The sequence below is a fragment of the Lepidochelys olivacea genome, assembly GCF_965140295.1.
Source record: "Lepidochelys olivacea isolate rLepOli2 genome assembly, chromosome: 11".
NCBI classification, from domain to species: domain Eukaryota; kingdom Metazoa; phylum Chordata; order Testudines; family Cheloniidae; genus Lepidochelys; species Lepidochelys olivacea.
The window spans coordinates 42,673,845-42,692,917 of NC_140421.1; the positions used below are offsets into that span (position 1 = coordinate 42,673,845).

General features: G+C 45.3%; 1 protein-coding gene across 2 annotated transcripts in view; it reads right to left on the minus strand.

The window, feature by feature from the left end:
- WIPF1 (WAS/WASL interacting protein family member 1) overlaps positions 1-14,643 on the minus strand; it is a 99,959-nt gene extending 85,316 nt beyond the window's left edge. Inside the window, exons 1-2 of one of the 2 annotated variants that reach the window (XM_084642995.1) lie at positions 14,429-14,643; positions 12,232-12,257 (exon numbers count right to left, since the gene is read on the minus strand). The gene's annotated coding sequence lies outside the window, so the exon portion shown is untranslated. The remainder of the gene's footprint in view (positions 1-12,231; positions 12,258-14,428) is intronic. The other variant, XM_084642996.1, reaches the window with a different exon arrangement.
- Positions 14,644-19,073: the final 4,430 nt, after the last annotated feature.

Below are 19,073 nucleotides of genomic sequence, written 5' to 3' on the forward strand. Positions count from 1 at the left end.
GTCCAACAAGAGATATGAGCTCACCCACCTTGTGTTTCATTTCACGTAGACCATCCAAAAGACATTATATGGCAATGATGTTCAGTTACAATTAACCTGGCTGAGATTCAAACTGCTAATCTAGAAGCAAAAGGCTCACTGCCCATTATCAGTGCTTGGCTCCAAATCCCCCCCCTTCAACCAATTTTTTAGTGAATTAAACCTGAAAAAGTTTTAGGGGACCACCTCTCTATCTTAACAGAGAAGTGTGTGGAATTTTATCCATTACATAAATAGAAGGAAAGAGTTACCAACACTAGACAGGGGCTGTAGTGGGTTGGATAGACTGGGCTCCATACTGAATTTGGCAAGCAGGAGGAGCCCCTTAAAATGCAGCCTAAGAGTGAAATATAAGGCACTCATCTGGTGTTCTGGCTTCAAGCAATCTGGCACCAATGTCAAGTCAGCAGGAGTTCCGTGGAATAATGCAGCTAAGTGTAAAAGACAGTAAGCATCTGATTATTCAAAGATGAAAAAATAAACAGTAGACGGTTAGGTCCTCAGTGGAGAAAGGAAATATTGAATTTGTGCTTGAGCAGATGGATATATGCTCGAACAATGTTATCTTGGGGCAGTGAGGACCCTTATCACTGTATATTTTGAAAGTAGGCTGTCTGAAGATTTCTGTTAGGTTATTACTTATAGAGTAAAAATATACTATAATCCAATTTCCAAAACTCATCTTAACTAAGATTACTTCCCTCAGGGCTGTACTATACTTGTAAACCTAGAGCATAGAGAATAGAGTATCAGCCAAGGGATAGTGCTAAACATCCCCTCTCCTTTACAAGGTAGGGTGCCCCGGGAGTGGGAAAGGCACTGAGGTGCAAGACTCACAGTTTTTATGGAGGTTCTTTCTATGCCAACCCTCTCTCCCTCATTGTTTGAGTTTTCTAAGGGTCAGATTCCTTAAGGCATAAGAGGCATAGGTACGGTGCTCTTTGGACTGACTGGCAGGTATGCTGTCAGTATTGTGGGCATGCCTCCAAGCATTACCACGTGCTACAGGAGATTAGAATGTTACTTCATCCATTTCCCTGTTATTACCAGCAGAGGACTGTGCTAAACCAGCTGTTAGACAGTATGTTTATAGCTACCGGGTTACATATAGGCTTGGCACATTCAATTTAAGTTGGCAATCATCAGTCAATTTTGATTTCACCGGACATACAGAAATATGTGAAAACAATATCCATTCATAGCAGTCCTTGAGTGTAGCCCACGCCCACAAGGATACAGTATCCCGGCTCTGGGGCCACGCAGGGAGCCCTTTGCAGTACTGCTGCCATGGCCCCACTCACTCACAAGCTGTCCCCTGGCAGGAACCATTCAGCAGAAGAATGGCCTCCCCCATGTCCAGCAGTTTGTCCTCCTTCCAGTCCTGGCCAGGGGTCTCTGCTCTACCCCACCAGGACCACAGCCTTCCCCATACTTTGAGCTTGCAAAGATCCAGTGCCCCTGGCGCTACAGAGAGTAGTAGGCAGCCCTGGCTGGAAAACTGAAAAAAATTATTAGAATTGATAAAAATCATCAATATTAACAGCTGAATCCACAGAAAAGAAATAAAACTGAATTCTGCCAAGCTTACTTCTGATATGTTAATAACTTAGATTTACATTAACTCTTTGATGCGTTTAGTAATTGTCCAAAGTTATTCTCCCAATTAAGCAAAAGTCCCATGTAGAAGTATTTTTAAAATCAATTGCCATTGCGAATACTAGTTTTGAAGATTCTTGACTGCCTATTTGTGTCTGATGCTCCCAAAGCAAATAGTACCCCCTGTACAACTATGCTTTCAACAACAAAATTCCTCTAATTTTATAGCTGGCATTATGCCATACAGAATCCCTTAGCAACACAAACTTCTGGGAATCAGCACTGAAGGGAGATCTTAGCCAAAAACCAAGTCGTTTCAGTTTAAGAATGGCGTTGTCTTGCACCAATCCAACTGTAAGCAATTCAAATCACCATTGCCTCTCCTAAGAGGAGAATTTATCATCAAGATATTGTGAATTGCCTACAATATTATAGTCTGGGCTCTAACATGCCTTCACACGGACATGCATCAACAGCTTTTTACCCTGCAATGCACTTGTGAGAGCGCAGATGTTCTACCATGCAATTTCTCATTTTAGATAAATAAAAAAGGAACTTTTCCAGTCATCTTGTGCTGTTTGTCAGTCATGGAACACTTCACATTCTAGTTCCCCATAACAGTGGGGTAGTTTGTCTTCCTCTTCACTTTAGTCAGAATATACAGACACTCACATTCAGGACATGCTAACGAAAGAGAGACCATGCCAAATCTCAGAGGGCCTGACTATGCAGGGTTCTGATTGGGAGTGGTAGGTGGGCTCTACCTATTAACCAGGACACTTCTAGTTATTGCTCTGACCCCATTTTATCTACTTTAGGTGTCTCGGGGGTACAAGGAAGCATGTGGCCTTATATTCTTCACTTTGAAGTGCACCATACTGGGGAATTCGAAAGAGAGAAAATTAAAAAAATTACACTCACCGTTTCAATCAAATTACCTCTTTTAGGGGTTCCTCCAAACCCTTCTTGAAACCTCAAAGAGCCCCTTCATTTTCTTCACTTGAGTTACAGTCCCACTTTTAGCAAAGGAGGGCTAAATCCGCTCACTTCAGAGAGCATCCATGCTGCTCCTGGAGACCTGACATGCTCCCCCAAATGAAAAATGACTCAGAACTTGACTCTCCACAAGATAATATGTTGTGATGCCACTAGAATGCCAGCCCAGCCCATCCAAAGAACTTCTAAAATGAGTTTTGCTATAAAACAAAAATAACTCCTTTATTTTCCACCCTACCCAGAGTCACCTGTTTAGAACAAACACCGAGCTTTGATTTGAGAACACAGAAGCAGGGTCCTCAGGGTGGCCATTGCAATGTGGTTTGTGGCTTCTTCTTAGAGAAGCAAAATGCTGGGAGCGGTCTGTTTTCCTTTGTAGCTTTATGGTGTTAGATACAATTTGAGCAATTGTTTGGCACAGCTGCATGTTGTTTTAGCAAATATATTAACACTCTGAGGCCAAACAGTAAGGGTCTTAGGTGTTCTGAGCAAGTATTAGAAGCTACAGACTTCTAGACCAGGTTCTGATGTGCACACTCTCTGAGGCCTTGGGGTGCTTCCCCTCACCTCTCCCTTGATTTCACTATGTGTAAGATCAGAACAGGAATACTTTTATAACCTACCTCACTAGGGTGTTACTATTTGAATTGCCATAGCTCACAATTAGGATCAGAGCAGGGGTGTCAGAAGAAGTGGGGGGGACGGACTTCCCCCTTGCCTTAAGGGTGTGCAATCGGGGGGGCGTAGGGCAGAGAGAAGCGAGCAGGGCCTGAGGGGAAACAAACGGTATGGGGTGTGATGAGTGCAGGTGGGGCCTCGGGGGAGAAGGGGCAGAGTGGGGTGCAGGTCCACAGTCCAGGCACTGGTGGACCCCCGATTTTAGGGAGCTTCCGGTGCTTCTTGATCAGAGCCCTATTGTACAAACACAGCCTCTGTCCCACAGAGGTTGTATCTAGTCTTAAATTAGATTGTAACAAGTGAGTGTAAGAAACAGAAGGAGCATGAGTGTAACAGCAATAAGAACATGGAGTTATAGACTAGCTATTTTCCCCGCTCTGTGGTTCGAGGTCATTTTAAAGGTTTTGTAATAGGTAGTACAGGTAGCGATGCCCATGGTTAAGGTTGCCTGACGCTTCCCATTATAAGACCCTGTTTTCAGTTGCTTATAACTGGGCCAAACTATTATTTGTGTTGAAATTTTCCATGCTGGGTGACTGCCTCAGGACGATTTTTTTAAAAAGGAATAGTTCATCCAAAGTGGTTCAGCCATTTTCTTGACCTAGTTCTGAAAAAAATACATTGTTTCGCCCACGTTAAAATACTCTTACTATCATTTCACTGAGAGATTCTCGCGCTTCCATGCTTTGGAACAACGGCTTGAAATTTGGCAGGGAGAAGCCACCCTAATGTCAGGGATGTGCTTTTGCTGTCCCTGTGCAAATCAGCCCAAATTATGCTCAGGAGAGACTTGATAGAGTTTGGTAGCTGAAGATTCAGTCTGCATTGAACATACTCCAGCCCAGGACTGCAGGGACTGAGACACTTTCCCCTGCAATTGCCATGGGTCACTATGGTGTCACACACAGGGACTGAGAGAAGGAAGACTGTCTCTCCCATGCCTCAAAGCTCCCCCTTGGATGGTACCCAAGCAGTGTGGAACAGGAGGAGGCAGCTAGAATGGAGAAGGGTGAGGAGGTGGACTGGGAGAAAGGGGGACATGGAGCGGAGTCGGGGAGGGTGAAGTGGGACAATAAATCACTAGATATACTCCCCTCTCAGAAGCATGAATAGAGCTCAGGATTCCCGAGTCCCACCATTCATCTGCTGTCAGCAACTCTCTGTGAAACCCACTGAGAAAAAAATGTAGCCTGTATTGTCTCCCTCTAGTGGCTACCCATAAAGAGGATGATAACCTACTATTGTTATCAGTTACCCTGTTAACTCAAGTGGCAGAAGTTGGTGGATCTAAAGGTGAATCAGAATGTTCCACATGATGTTTTTCAGGTTCTCTCTTTTTTTTAAAAGGCAAACACTGTAGGAAATTAGATCCAAACAACTACATTAGAAGAACATTCAGGTCACAAAGTCAAGCACTCAGAAAAGTAAGGAAATACCAGCATTAATGTTGCTTGTGCAATGTGGCTATCAGGATGCCAAAATGATAGTGGTCACAGTGCTCAAGTTGGGAGGATTAGTTAATGTTTGTAAAGTGATTTGAAAGAGACAAGAGCTAAATATTTAATTGTTGACCTTGTCCATACAGATCAAATGCTGATCAGTCCAGTAAATTTGGTCAGAAAATACATTTTCACAACAGACTACTACTAGCTTTTGGGGGTTGAGTCTTTTTTTTAAGCAAAAGGAGGAGAGAGGGTCATTCTCTTCTCCCACCTCTCTCAAGTATTAAAGAAAGCAGACACCAGATATGAAACCTGCTAGATTTCAGGTTGGGTTACCTACAAAAAGGAAGGATCTTCCTGCACTCATGGGAAGTTCTCATCAGAAGCCACACATCTATTGATTTGAATGAACTGTTCTCTGCGCTAATGGGAGCTGAAAAAGTATCATCTTGAATTCAGCTGAAAACAGGTTATGGATGCCAAGGCCCTGGCTCAGATCTTCAGCTCACGCACATTTCACTCAGTACAAGACCAGAAGGGGGGCAAAAAGCTGCTGTAATTTACATCCATCTTCCATGGCTCTAGAAGGCCATTCTAGGAGCTGGGGATTGCCAGGGTCTAGGAATGTCCCAGCCATGGCCCCTTGCCCCAAGCGGGACACCCTTCATCAATGAATAGAGGGCAGTAGTGTAGGAGCCACTACAAAGGCTCTGTGCTACCCAGGGGATTCTCCTAGGCAGGGAAAATCTCAGGTGGCTGGATCTGCTGGCTTTATAGGGCTTAAAGATTTAGTAGTCTGAGTTTCAGAGTAATGGCCGTGTTAGTCTGTATTCGCAAAAAGAAAAGGAGTAATTGTGGCACCTTAGAGACTAACCAATTTATTTGAGCATAAGCTTTCGTGAGCTACAGCTCACTTCATCAGATGCATACTGTGGAAAGTGTAGAAGATCTTTTTATACACACAAAGCATGAAAAAATACCCGAAAGCTCATGCTCAAATAAATTGGTTAGTCTCTAAGGTGCCACAAGTCCTCCTTTCCTTTTAGTAGTCCGAGTGTGAAGCCAGAGCACACAGTTCTAATCTATTAGTGCAGGACCTTTGGTTTAAAAATGGACACCCAACTGAAGTCACATTTCTTTGAAATCCCTTTCCCCTTCAATTGCTACAATTAAACACTTAAGAGAACTGTTACAAAAAACAAAATATTTTTCTGGTTGTTTTGCACATTTGACTGCACTTTGTATGCAGTCATTTCCATGGTCTCCTCTGTCTGTGAGGGTCTGTTAGCCAGCAAAGGGGAAACACCACAAAGCTGGAAAATGTGATTGTATAACACAAGTCAGCAGGGAGACTGAGAGGACATGATCTACAACTAAAATTTTGACTCATTAGATTTCAAGTTGACTGTGTTCCCTTAGTATCAGGGGGTAGCCGTGTTAGTCTATACCCACAAAAACAACAAGGAGTCCAGTGGCACCTTAAAGACTTTATTTGGGCGTAACCTTTCGTGGGCTAAAACCCACTTCATCGGATACAAGTACTGTTCCCTTAGGTATCAGTAATTAGTGGCTGATGTTGGTAAACAGAAGTCTCAGACATATTGAGCATTATAAACATTGGGACTTTAACCAACTTGGATCAGTGAGCCCTGGACGATCTCTCACATGGAGGGATATTTCTCTAGTCAACTATTTCTACTGTACATGTGTCCCATTTGAGGGCTCATCTTTTAGAAAAGATTGAATAGTTCAGCTTGCTCTGTCACTGAGAGTGTCTAATCTGCGATACATTTTAGAGCACAAGCCTTTTGGTTTATCACTAACATTGCAGTCTGGCTAAGGGACAATTCAGCTTTATTTATCTGGCAGACTCAGCTGCTAGAGTAACTCTTGACACACAACTCTCCTTACAATATAGCACCACAATACTTTGTCTGATCTTTATAACACTTGTATTGACAATAAAATGACACATTATTATATCATTTCTGTGACTTAAAGGATTTCACAGCTTTCAGTTCATACCTCTGCCCTCTTAAGATTTTGCTATCCGTTGCGAGTTAATCACAAAGTCAAGCTCTTATTATGGAGTATAAAATGGACAAATCTGAACGATGCAAGGTTTTACTGACTTTTTAGCTATGCTTATATAACCTAGTAGAGTTTCACAGATGCTAGCAATTAGCAGATGACCTGCACAAGTTACGTTCTAGGCAAATAATTTTGCCAATGAAACAGGAAAGAAAGTAGAATCCTGCCTCATCACCCAAAAAATGAGCTACTGAAATAAAAGCAACAGAATTAAACACTAAGTTGAAGCTTCTCTCTATGATTCACTTTCTCTCTTCTTGATACAATTCAGCATAACTTATAACCAAAGAGCTGAATGGGCCCTTGTTCAGAGCATTTGGAATTCGAAACAGAGACACAGTTAACTCTGCAGGCTTAATTCCCAAAAGGCTCCCTTGCATATGCTGCTCTGTTTACTTCTAAACAATTTTTACATTAAAAAAAGACTTCTTGAGATTTTATTTTTTAAAATGCAAGTTTTAAACTGATTCTGTGGATGACTTTTAAAAACATTAAAACATAATAATAGAGCATGACAGATGAGTAACCAATATAAGATCAATAAAGTGGACTAACCCCTGCTGTTCACTGATTTATAAAGTTGAGCAGTGGGAGGCGATAGCCTTATGTTGAGAAGCAGTGTAGTTTAGTGAATAATCCACTAGCCTGGGAGTCGAGAGATCTAGGTTGCATTCCCAGTTTTGTCACAAAACTTGCTGTATTACCTTAGGAAAATCACCTCACCTCTCGGTGCTTCTGTATTCCCTCCCCCCCCCCCAATCTCTTTGGAAGGCTTCTCTGTTTAGGAGTCTAAACTATTTGGAGGTAGGGATGGTCTTTCTAGGAATCTGTACAGTGTCTACCACCAGTCCAGTTCCTAGTGGCCACCTTTCCACATGGCAGCTAGGTCCCTAATAGCAGTCTCAGCAAAGAGAGGCCAAAGATTGAATGGGCACATAAGTTTTACTCCCCTCTCAAGACTAGAAGTTCTCCCCTCCAGGTCAAGGCTGAAGAATATTAGTGGAGAAGTCAGCTCTGCTGCTCCTACATTGTACCTATACAGCTGTCAGAGTACTTCGCATTCCAGGGTGATCTCAATCTCACACCTTTAATCACCATTAAATTAATCAAAAATATTTGAAAGGAGAGAGACCCCCGCCCCACCCCTTCAGAAAATGTACGTATAGTGGCATGTGCAACAAGACATTTGAAGCCAGAAGAAAAAATGCTAAGAAAGGCACCTAGGTCTAGTATGCAATTGGCTATTTGTTTAGCCTCTTTTCTTTTCCACAGTACAGAGAACATCCTGTATTTTCTCTATGGTTAGATGCATGTTAAAGTTTGCACTAAACAAAAATAAAACGATGTAATAATGGTGTGGAGGGTGGGTAGTCTTCAAAGGACACAAGCCCTAAGAGGAGCAGGATAGTGTATACACGCTATGGAAAGATTCAAGAAGGCAAGTCTTGTATAAACATCTTAATAAGCCAAAGGAATCTTTGAGTTTATCTCAGGAAGGTAATTTAGCTACAAAATTAGGAGTTTTAAATCCAAATTTTAGTTATCTGTAATTAGAACCAAATGCTGAAATACATCCTAGACAGGCATCATAACTTGACACAGTGTTAATAATCCACTTTATAAAACAGGCAGGTCAAGCTATTTGATGTGTTTCCAATTTATCTCCTACTAGAGCTAGGCAAACTTTCTACTACTCTCAACTTCATTACTCTCTCAAATTTGGTTTAACCTGCACCCACAAGAGAGGAGGTCGATATTACCAGATATAATTTTGACACCCTCCAAGTCAGTGGCAGGCAGCCTTCCATGGCAGTTGGATTGGGCCTGGAGAGAGCAGCTCTTTCAGGCCTTTGTATGTCATTCTGTTATAGGCATGGGTCTTTAGTCTCCTCATCTTGCAAAACCCCCATGTCGAATGCTCTGTAGCATCCTTTAAAGGTTCAAATCTTAAGACTCAACAGCAGTCGGTTTTTATTCTTCTAGCTTTAAATGCTGCGGAGACCATCTCTATTATTTAATTATCCAACCCCTAACACTGGAGTACTGTGGTCCAGACACTGATTTCATTGTATGTTTTCTTGGAAAAAAAGTATCTAGATGTAGAAAACATGCAAGAACTATCCAGTACTTTGCTAATAATTCCACACAGAAAAAAAAATATATTTATTGCTGCTTTCTTGAAATAGTTCTGCAGATTTCGTATGCTGTATCTATCATGCCGCATGCTAGTGGCCAAACTGTATCTCATGTTCAGCCTTAATCTACACAGTGTCAATGTTACAGCTCAGAGCATCAAACTGATATTGCAAGAGGAATGGCTACTGCAAAAATCCATCAATATTTCATTATTTTTGTTCAACAATATGTGCCCTACAAAGCAGCGTCCTAGACAACTTCGTTAAATTAGGTTTTTTATAATGCATTTCCCTGGGCTATTTGATAACTAGTATAAGTTAGCAACTTGCATGGCTGATTAACTGACAGATGATTCATGATCCTCTTTGAAAGAAGAAACATCAAATAGAAGAATGTGAACACTTTGATATGCGCTTGATGCAATACGATGTATATCTTCAAGACCTATTATTTAAAGCCAGTTCTAGTATTTTCCCTTTAATATTGCCAAGTATAAAAGCTATCCTACCCAAAATAGGAGACTTGTTTGCAACTTATAACAGCAATGCTTATTTGAAATTTCTCTCAAACGTACGGAGACTTATTGAGCAGTTGTGAACCAAGACACAAATACATATTACACCAGATCCAGTGCTTAAAAAGTTAAAACTACACCACATGCAGGAATGAAGTCACAAAGGAGAAAGTGTCTAAATTAGTCCTGAGGTGTCAAGTTATCAAGAAGAAGAAGAGAAATCAGTGAGAACACCCACTTTTAATCAGAATGGAAGTTTTACACCATTTCACAGCAGCTCATTGTTAGGCTTTGGATACATGTGTTGCCCATTTCACAAATTCTTTAGACAAGTTTTCTCCCCCCACCCCCCCTTTTTTTTGGGGGGGGGGGGAGGCGCAATATCTTTTCTCATTGTTTCCAAACAGTAACTCAAAGGTCCAGATATTCAATTTAGTCAAGACTGAAGTGATTTTTGAGTTGTAATGCAAGGGCACCACTATGATGTAACTGGAGATAGTGTATGTGCCTTTAAGGAAGAGCTCTGTTCCTTGGGGAGACTTATGGATTATTGTTTCTGTGTTGCTACTATACCACCAGCCAAAAGGTACAGTCTTTTCTGCTTCCAAGAAAGCATGGCAATTTTTACAAACAGAGAAACAACGTGGTAGATGTAAGAATTTCAGTGAGATAATGGTAAGGGACAATAAAGAAGGGATGTTGCAGGCTGAGGCTGTCTACACTACGAAATTAGGTCGAATTTATAGAAGTCAGTTTTGTAGAAAGTGTTTTTATACAGTTGATTGTGTGTGTCCCCACACAAATGCTCTAAGTGCATTTAGTTGGCGGAGTGCATCCACAGTACTGAGGCAACCATCGACTTCCGGAGCGTAGCACTGTGGGTAGCTATCCCACAGTTCCCGCAGTCTCCGCTGCCCATTGGAATTCTAGGTAGAAATCCCAATGCCTGATGGGGCAAAAACATTTTTGCAGGTGGTTCTGGGTACATATCCTCAGGCTCCCCCTTTCCTTCCTCCCTCCATGAAAGCAACGGCAGGAAATCGTTTCATGCCTTTTTTCCTGGGTTACCTGTGCAGACGCCATACCACAGCAAGCATGGAGCCCGCTCAGCTCACCATCACCGCATGTCTCCTGGGTGCTGGCAGACGTGGTACTGCATTGCTACACAGCAGCAGCTCATTGCCTTTTGGCAGCAGACAGTGCAGTATGACTGGTAGCCATTGTCGCTGTACTCCAGGGTGTTCTTTTAGCTGACCTCGGTGAGGTCGGTCAGAGCACCTGGGCAAACATGGGAGTGACTCAGCCAGGTCATTTCCCTTTTAAGTTTCGTCTCATGGAGATTCAGTCTTGCCGGCAGTCCTACTACACCGTCTTTTAATGAGCAGCCTTCACAAAGAGGCTAGGATAGCACCCACCTGTCATTAGCCCCTCTGGTATCTTACATTTAGGGTCTTATTTTTGTCTTACGTGAGGCTGCAGGGGCTGGGGGGAATGGAAGAGCACAATCTGCCAGAGGTAATGGCTTGCTTCCAATACAGTTCAGATTTTCTTTGGGTCTACACTAAGCGCAGAAGCAACTGTGTAAGTAAGAGGGCTAGAGTCCAGAATCCAGATGCAGCTATGGGATCCTGGTGTGAGTACTTTAGGGGTGAAAAAGGAAGAATAGTCCCTTGGAGTTTCATTCCTACAGGAGACATAAGGATATCTGCTGCCATTCAATGAGTGGTGTGTTACTGTAGAAAGTTACATTTCAGTAGAGGACATTCAAGTTATTAAAGAAATACTGGAGTGCACCAAGATAACTTAAGTGCTTGTAATTCCCATTTCAAGGCAGATGGGATGGTAAATACTGAACGAAAATGTTACGCTGTATCCAGAGCATTACGAAAAGATTTGCAAAACAAACAACAAAAAGCTGCAGAACTGTTGGTTCTCGCCACCTTTAGTTTCAAGTTAGCTATACAGAGTGTGTGCATCTGAAAAGGAATAACTGAGGTATGACCATTTATTATGGTTGTGGTTAGTTGCCAACTGAATCCAAGAATGAGGCCCCTCACTGTGCTAAACTAACTATTCTATGTTTCATACAGACCCTGCCCCAGAGAGTTTCCACTCTGAAGAGAAGACAGCCAAACAGGTTGCTTTAGTGTGTGTCACATAATATTCCTAGTACATTCGTTTTTACTGATTTTGGAAGAGAGACTGGACAACATAGTGATTTAAGTTGTAACTCAAGGACCTATGCAAGAGACAGACACACATTAAGGGCCAATATCCCAATGAACTCCATGGGAAGAAGATAACATGGAGCAGAAAAGCAGCAGCAGAGAGAAGTGGGGAAGAGACAAAAGCCTGGCTTACATCTAAAATGTAGGTTGATCTGTCTACATGCTGAGGGATGTGAAAAATTCACACCCCTGAGAGATGTAGTTAAGCTAACCTTAGCCCCGGTATAGGCACTGCTAGGTAGATGGAATAGTTCTTCTGTCAACCTAGCTACCACCTCTCGAGGGGGTGGATTTACTACAGTGACAGACCAACCCCTTTCCTTCCTGTAGGAAGTGTCTACACTACAGGACTATAGCAGTGTAGCTGCATCAGTACCACTGTACTATAGATATACCCAAAGTACTGGCAGGATAAAAAAAAACAGCAGCAGCTGGAGACAGAAAGAATGGAAGAAGAATAACCACAGAGACTGTCAAAAATAGCTAACCATCCTACAAGGAAAGCACATACCTACCAGGCTTCTGCTGGAGGGTTTTCTGTAAAAAAAAAAAAAAAAGTTATTTTTCCTGTGTAGCTTTCCTCTGACCCTTAGGCCTGCAGGCTGTTGTTTGCCTCAGCTCAGCAATAGCCTTCCATTTCTAGAGAAGATGAAAAAAAAAAAAAAACACACACAAAAATCACCTATCTAGGCAACACCTGAAAGGAGTCTGATGGTCACTTTGGCTCCCTGGTGAATGTCTGATCTCCAAAACCTTCAGACTCTGCCGAGGAAAGATATGGCAAGGGGGGGCAGGAGGTCAGGAGAGAGGCAAGTTGGCAGAGCATCATGGGAGAATCTTGCACATCACTCCTGTATGCCTGGCTCTAGCCAAATGTATTCCCCCTTCTCAAGCAACATTTAAAAATTAAAAAAAGGGATAACAAGAAGTTTCATGCTTTGGAAATCTGAACCTCTCTTACCCAAAGTCACAGGGCCAAATTCTGCTCCAACCTTGGCTCAATTGGTTGTACACAAATGACAAATGCAGAAACAAAAGACAAAACACACAACACACTTCAGATTCTGAAGAGAACGTAAACTGATTTAGTGATTTCTGCTTGAGTCTACAAATAAATAAAGCAAGCAAGCCTGAAAAAATAGCTCAGAAAGGTGAATTGCTCCATCAATCTCCATGGGGTATTAACTCTGAAGCCTAATTAGACAATTTAAAATACCAGCATATACCATTTAACTACTGATCAAAGCACTTCATAAGATGGGCATCCCTCTTTTTTTCTTAGATCTGCACAATCTACAGAGACAGCATCTTAGTTTGGTGTCACAAACGGAAGGAGCTTAATGTGTCCCGGCCTCCCCCAATTCCTCCAGTTTGATCTGGCTGCATGGGACTTACAGGGGCAGGAACAGGCATTTTGATGTTAGCTGGAACACATCTACTTAGGGTAGGGCAGAATTATGGCGTTTAAGGAAGGGCAGCATTTGGCCCCACAGCTTACTAACAAAATAGACCAGAGGTCGGCAACCTTTCACAAGCGGTGTGTCGAATCTTCATTTATTCACTCTAATTTAAAGTTTCACGTGCCCGTAATATATTTTAACGTTTTTAGAAGGTCTCTTTCTATAAGTCTTTAATATAGAACTAAACTATTGTTGTATGTAAAGTAAATAAGGTTTTTAAAATGTTTAAAAAGCTTCATTTAAAATTAAATTAAAATGCAGAGCCCCCAGGAATGGTGGCCAGAACCTGGGCAGCGTGAGTGCCACTGAAAAATCAGCTCTCCCGCCGCCTTTGGCACGTGTGCCATAAGTTGCCTACCCCTGGAATAGACAGTCCAACCATGCTCCATCCAGCCGCCCCTCCAAAAATACCCCAACGGCAGCAGTCCAGAAGGTAGAGCACAAGGAAAGGAAAATCAGAAAAGGGTGGCAATAAAAGGGCACACAGTCTATGGAGACGGCCGGGAAGAACGGGAGCTGCTTCAGAATGCAGGGAGCTTATCCAAGGGTTAGACAGACAGGTCTGGAAAACAGAAATAGGCAAGAATTCAGCTTCAGTGTCATCGCAGTAAGACAGGCGCCGTTTCGCTCGCTCGCTCCTTTCACAAGGAAGTCCCCGACTCGCAGCCTGGCCAGGCCAGCCCGCCTCCTTCCGCGGCTCCGCCAGACACGGCTCGGCGGCGTGGTGCTGTGACAGGCAGGCAGGGACCTTTCCCCCGGCGCGCAAACTTTGGACGAGCAGCCCAGCTCAAGCGCTTCCCGAAAGGCTGCGCCTCCGGGCCAGAGCCAGCAGGCTGCCCGCCCCGGCCGGCCTGGGGGCTGGGAGCGAGGCGGGTCCCCGGTGCCTGGGGGCAGGCACGGGGCGGGAGGCAGCTCCTGGCCCGGGGACGGGAGCCAGGGGCAAGCGGCGCAAGGCTCTGCGGCGATCCGCGCGGGGGTGGGCGGCGGGTGAGGGACGGGGCTCATTAGCGCGGCTCTGAGCACCCCGAGCACCCCCAGGACTCCGCTGCAGTAAACAAGCCCCGAACCCAGCCGGCAGCTTCCCCTGCTCCCGCTCCGACCCGCACCCGAGCCCTCCGCCGCCTCGGGCAACTCGGCAGCGCCGCGCTCCAGCTGCTGCCCTGTATTTACCCCCCGGGCAAGGAGCGAGGCGCCCCGCGCTGCCAGCCCCACCCAGAGACAACGCTCCCGCCCCCGCGTCCCCCTTACCGCACTCCGCCTGGATCCCTCCGGGCTCCCTACGCCCCGGGCGAGGGAGGCAGCGCCCGCCTCTTAGCCAGCCGCTGTAGCGGCCGGAGCATTTTGGGGCGGGAAACTATTTATAGAGCCCGTGAGCGGCTGGGCAGCCGCAGGAAAAGCCCCCGGAGCAGCCAGAGCAGAACCTGCCCAGGGAGCCCTCTTTGCTTCTGCACATGTCCCGACTCCGGAGCTGGTCCGAATGAGCATGTGCGACGTGTCTGCACATGCCCATTAGCCGAGTGACGCGCCGGCAGGGCCGATGCCCACCGCCTGCCCTTGGCACGGAGCGGCTCCTCGCAAGCTCCGCTGCCCGGGAAGCCCAGCCCCGTTGTTGCAAGGGCAGGAGCTGGGGACCAGACCCGCAGGAGGAGCGAGCAACGGGGGTTCGAGCCTCGGCTCCGCTGAAGAAATGTTACGGTCTTAAAACGGCTGCCCCTTAACTTTCTAAAAAGGAAGTGTTCTGTGTTTTGGACTCTAAACAGCGGGAGCTGTATTTCCTCCCCTCCATCCTTCAGTATCATCAGCAAGGCGCGCCTGTTTTCTGTGATTAACAACAAACTTCTCCCACAAAAACCCCCATAAAATCCACATTTCCCCGCCATTAAAATGAAACGCTGAATTTCACTTTGCCTGACCCGCCTATCAGTTGAACAGTGTTTTATTAATAGATTTGATTTTTTTAAACTGGCGGCCTGTAAGATCTGGTAGTTACCCAATCTCTCCCCCCTGGGCTCTTAACGGGCTGGTGGTGGCCAGAGGTGACACCCAGTTAAACGCAAGCAATTCTCTCTCAAGGGAGGCAGGGGGTATCCAGGTGACTCTCAGCCCCCGGGCAACCCATGCACCATCACAGCTATCCCCCATATAGATAATAAATAGACGGGGTTCACACATCCTGCCCCTCACTCTTAACCTGCTTGCCGAGGAGCGGCTGTTCTCATTCCAAAGACTGTCTACAAACTGGACAAAGAAGAAATCAGATGAAAGAGGGTGCCCTTGCTATAGGCCAAGGGAAAAAAGCAGGTAGTTAATCATTTTTGGAAGAGTATCCATCTTCAGTCGATGCATTATACTTTTCCAGGACAAAGGGTAAACATCCTCTCCCTAAAAAGACAAAAAGCAGGGGAATGTAGTAGGAAGAAAGACTAAGACATTGGTAGTTCGCTCAAGGTCTGCCATGCCAGCTGTCTGTGCAGGGCTGGGGCATCACACAGGGGGAACAGGCACACAGCCAAACAACACCCCTCAGATGAGTTCTCTTATGGAGTGTGTATGAACACAGGCGGTTGCACAGCTGCTGGTGTAGGCTGTACTACACCTCTCGTGCCCTACAATGGATCAGGGACAGAAGTTTGAAGGAAAGGCATTACATGCATAGCACATCTCAGAGTGTGCACTCACATAGACCAGGGATGCAAACAGGAGGGTAGGCATTTTCTAAAGGATCTTGTTAAATAAAGGTCACACACACAGAGATGCCAATATAAAAGTGAACTTTCTTCATGACCCCCGCCATCACATGATCCAGTCAGCATTCAAAAGTGATTATCCTTGTCCTATGACAGGGGTCAGCATTCACAAACTCCAGGGGTTATATTAAAATCCCATAGAATTTATAGCGACACATTGTATAATTAAGGCATTTTCTGAGGCATATAAAAACCTTTAGCCATATATTTAATTCTCAGAAGTTAAGAGGGATACAGGCCCATTTTGAGGCACTGTACATCATCTAATATATCCTCTTTGTTTATAAAAAGAAAAGGAGTACTTGTGGCACCTTAGAGACTAACAAGTTTATTTGAGCACAAAAGCTTATGCTCAAATAAATTTGTTAGTCTCTAAGGTGCCACAAGTACTCCTTTTCTTTTTGTGGATACAGACTAACACGGCTGCTACTCTGAAACCTTTGTTTATAAAGTGTCCTTTCACAGGTAAATAGGGGATTTGGGTAGCGATAGGGGGAGAAAAGTTTGGGAAAAACTGGTATATCTTAGAAGTAACTAGAGAGTGGGCAGGCAGATAAAAAAGAATGAAAAAGCTTATAAGGTGAAGAGTAGCATTCAGCACACTCTTCCAGCAACACTCACTACTCCACCCCAGTAACACCATGCATGGGAGTCAAACAGAGTATGAGAATCAAGAGGAGAAAGCCAGTTATAACCAGGTCACAAGAACAAGCCAACTTATTTCCTGCCATCATAAATGCATAGGAATGGTCAGACTAGATCAGACCAATTGTCTCCAGGAGTGGCACCAGATACTTCAGAGGCAGGTACAAAAAACTCCCCAGTAAGTGGTTACAGGGTAGCCTGCTCCCAGAGAAAGTTTATTCCTAACCCCCAATTGTTAGAGGGAGGTTATGGCCTGAAGCAGGAGGGCTTACATCCCTTCCAAATCTCTGTTATTTTTTTAGATTCCCCCCTTGAACTCAGGAAGTACTTCTTATCCAGACAGGATGATCACTTGGTGAATCCTGCTGGGTTCTTGGCCTCAGTGCTATTATGTGGCCATTAGTTCCACTGGCAAAGTGAAAGTGCTACATGCTATCTCAGTCAGTTTAGCATTGCCCTGACCTTCCAGGTAGAATAGCAGCATATCTGAATCAGGGTTGAAAGATAGTTCCAGCCCTCCCAACAGAATGGTCTTTCAACCCCAGGCCTTGCCTGCCTCGGATAGCTTTGAGATCAGGCAGCAGGGGAGAGTAGTGCAGCTCTGGAGACATGATGCTGCAGGCAGAGAGGCAGGCAGCAGAAAAAACAAACATAATTAAACAGTGGGAAGGAGATATGTGGGGAGGTCAATTACCCCTCTCCACATGAGGCCTCTGAGCAGGATTTGTCGTCTTACCTCAATTAACTTGTTCATATAGAAATTGCTTTGGCAGGCAAGCAACAGATTCTTCTTCCTTTAACCTAGGCTTCCTCCAGTTTTCTAGAAAGGAAACTTCTGTTAATAATGCCTCATAGCCCAGTGCTGAGTACCTGAATAAAATAGTTCTCAAAACAAAAGTGCTGGTGACGTAGTAGCTTAGCAGGGTTTATCCAGGGCACCACTTTTTAGCTGTTGTGGGTAGAAGGGTGAGAAGGACTCTCCTTTGTGCGCTACTGTCCCTCTGAGCCCAATACAGAGCTGGCTGTATTTTAAAGAAGCCTTATTGACGGTGCAGGAACAAGCCGTCCCGATATGTAGAAAGAATAGCAAAAATGGCAGCTTGGCTTAACAGAGGAATCTTTGGTGAGCTTAAACACAGAAAGGAAGCTTACAAGAAGTGGAAACTCGGACAGATGACTAGGGAGGAGTATAAACATATTGCTCAAGCATGCAGGGGTGTCAGGGCCGGCTCTAGGATTTTTGCTGCCCCAAGCAAAAAAATTTTTGGCCACCCCCGCTTTTTTTTGTGCCCTCCCCGCCCCCGGCTCCACCCCAACTCCGCCCCTTCCCAAACCCTTCCCCAAATCCCCAGCCCCACCTCCTCCCCGGGCATGCCACATTCCCCCCGCCCTTTGCTTCCTGTGGCTCCCCACCATGCAATCCCCCGCCCTAGCTCACCTCCCCTCCACCTGCTTCCCTGAACACGCCGCCGCTCTGCTTCTCCCCCCTCCCTCTCAGGCGAGGGAGAGGCAGCGTGTTCAGGGAAGCAGGTGGAGTGGAGGTGAGCAGGGGAAGTGCAGAAAGTAACGGGGGGCAGGGGGGGCAGAGGAACAGCTCCCCACCCCAGCTCACCTCCGCTCCACCACCGCCGCCTCCCCCAAGCACACCGGCTTCTCCCCCTCCCTCCCAGGCTTGCTGCGCCAAACAGCTGTTTTGTGCATGGCAAGCCTGGGAGGGAGGGGGCAGAAGCGGAGTGGAGGCGAGCTGGGGCGGCGGGGGCACATTTCTAGGGGCGGCAGGGCCGGCGCCGGAATGCCGCCCCTAGGACTGTGCCACCCCAAGCACCTGCTTGTTTTGCTGGTGCCTAGAGCCAGCGCTGAGGGGTGTAATCAGGAAGGCCAAAGCACAATTGGAGTTGCAGCTAGCAAGGGGTGTGAAGGGTAACAAGAAGGGTTTCTACAGCAACAAGAGGGTGGTCAGGGAAAATGTGGGACCCTTACTGAATGGGGGAGGCAACCTAGTGACAGAGGATGTGGAAAAAGCTGAAGAACTCAATGCTTTTTTTGCCTCGGTCTTCACAGACAAGGTCAGCTCCCAGACTGCTGCACTGGGCAGCGCAGTATGGGGATGAGATGAGCAGCCCTCAGTGGTGAAAGAACAGGTTAAAGACTATTTAGAAAAGCTGGCCATGCACAAGTCCATGAAGCCAGATCTAATGCATCCCAGGGTGCTGAGGGAGTTGGCTGATGTGATAGCAGAGCCATGGGCCATTATCTTTGAAAACTCATGGCGATTGTGGGAGGTCCAAGACGATTGGAAAAAGGCTAATGTAGTGCCCATCTTTAAAAAAGAGAAGAAGGAGAATCTGGGAAACTACAGACCGGTCAGCCTCACCTCAGTCCCTGGAAAAATCATGGTGGAGAGGAAGGTGATCAGGAACAGTCAACATGGATTCACCAAGGGCAGGTCATGCCTGACAAACCTGATTGCCTTCTATAATGAGATAACTGGCTCTGTGGAT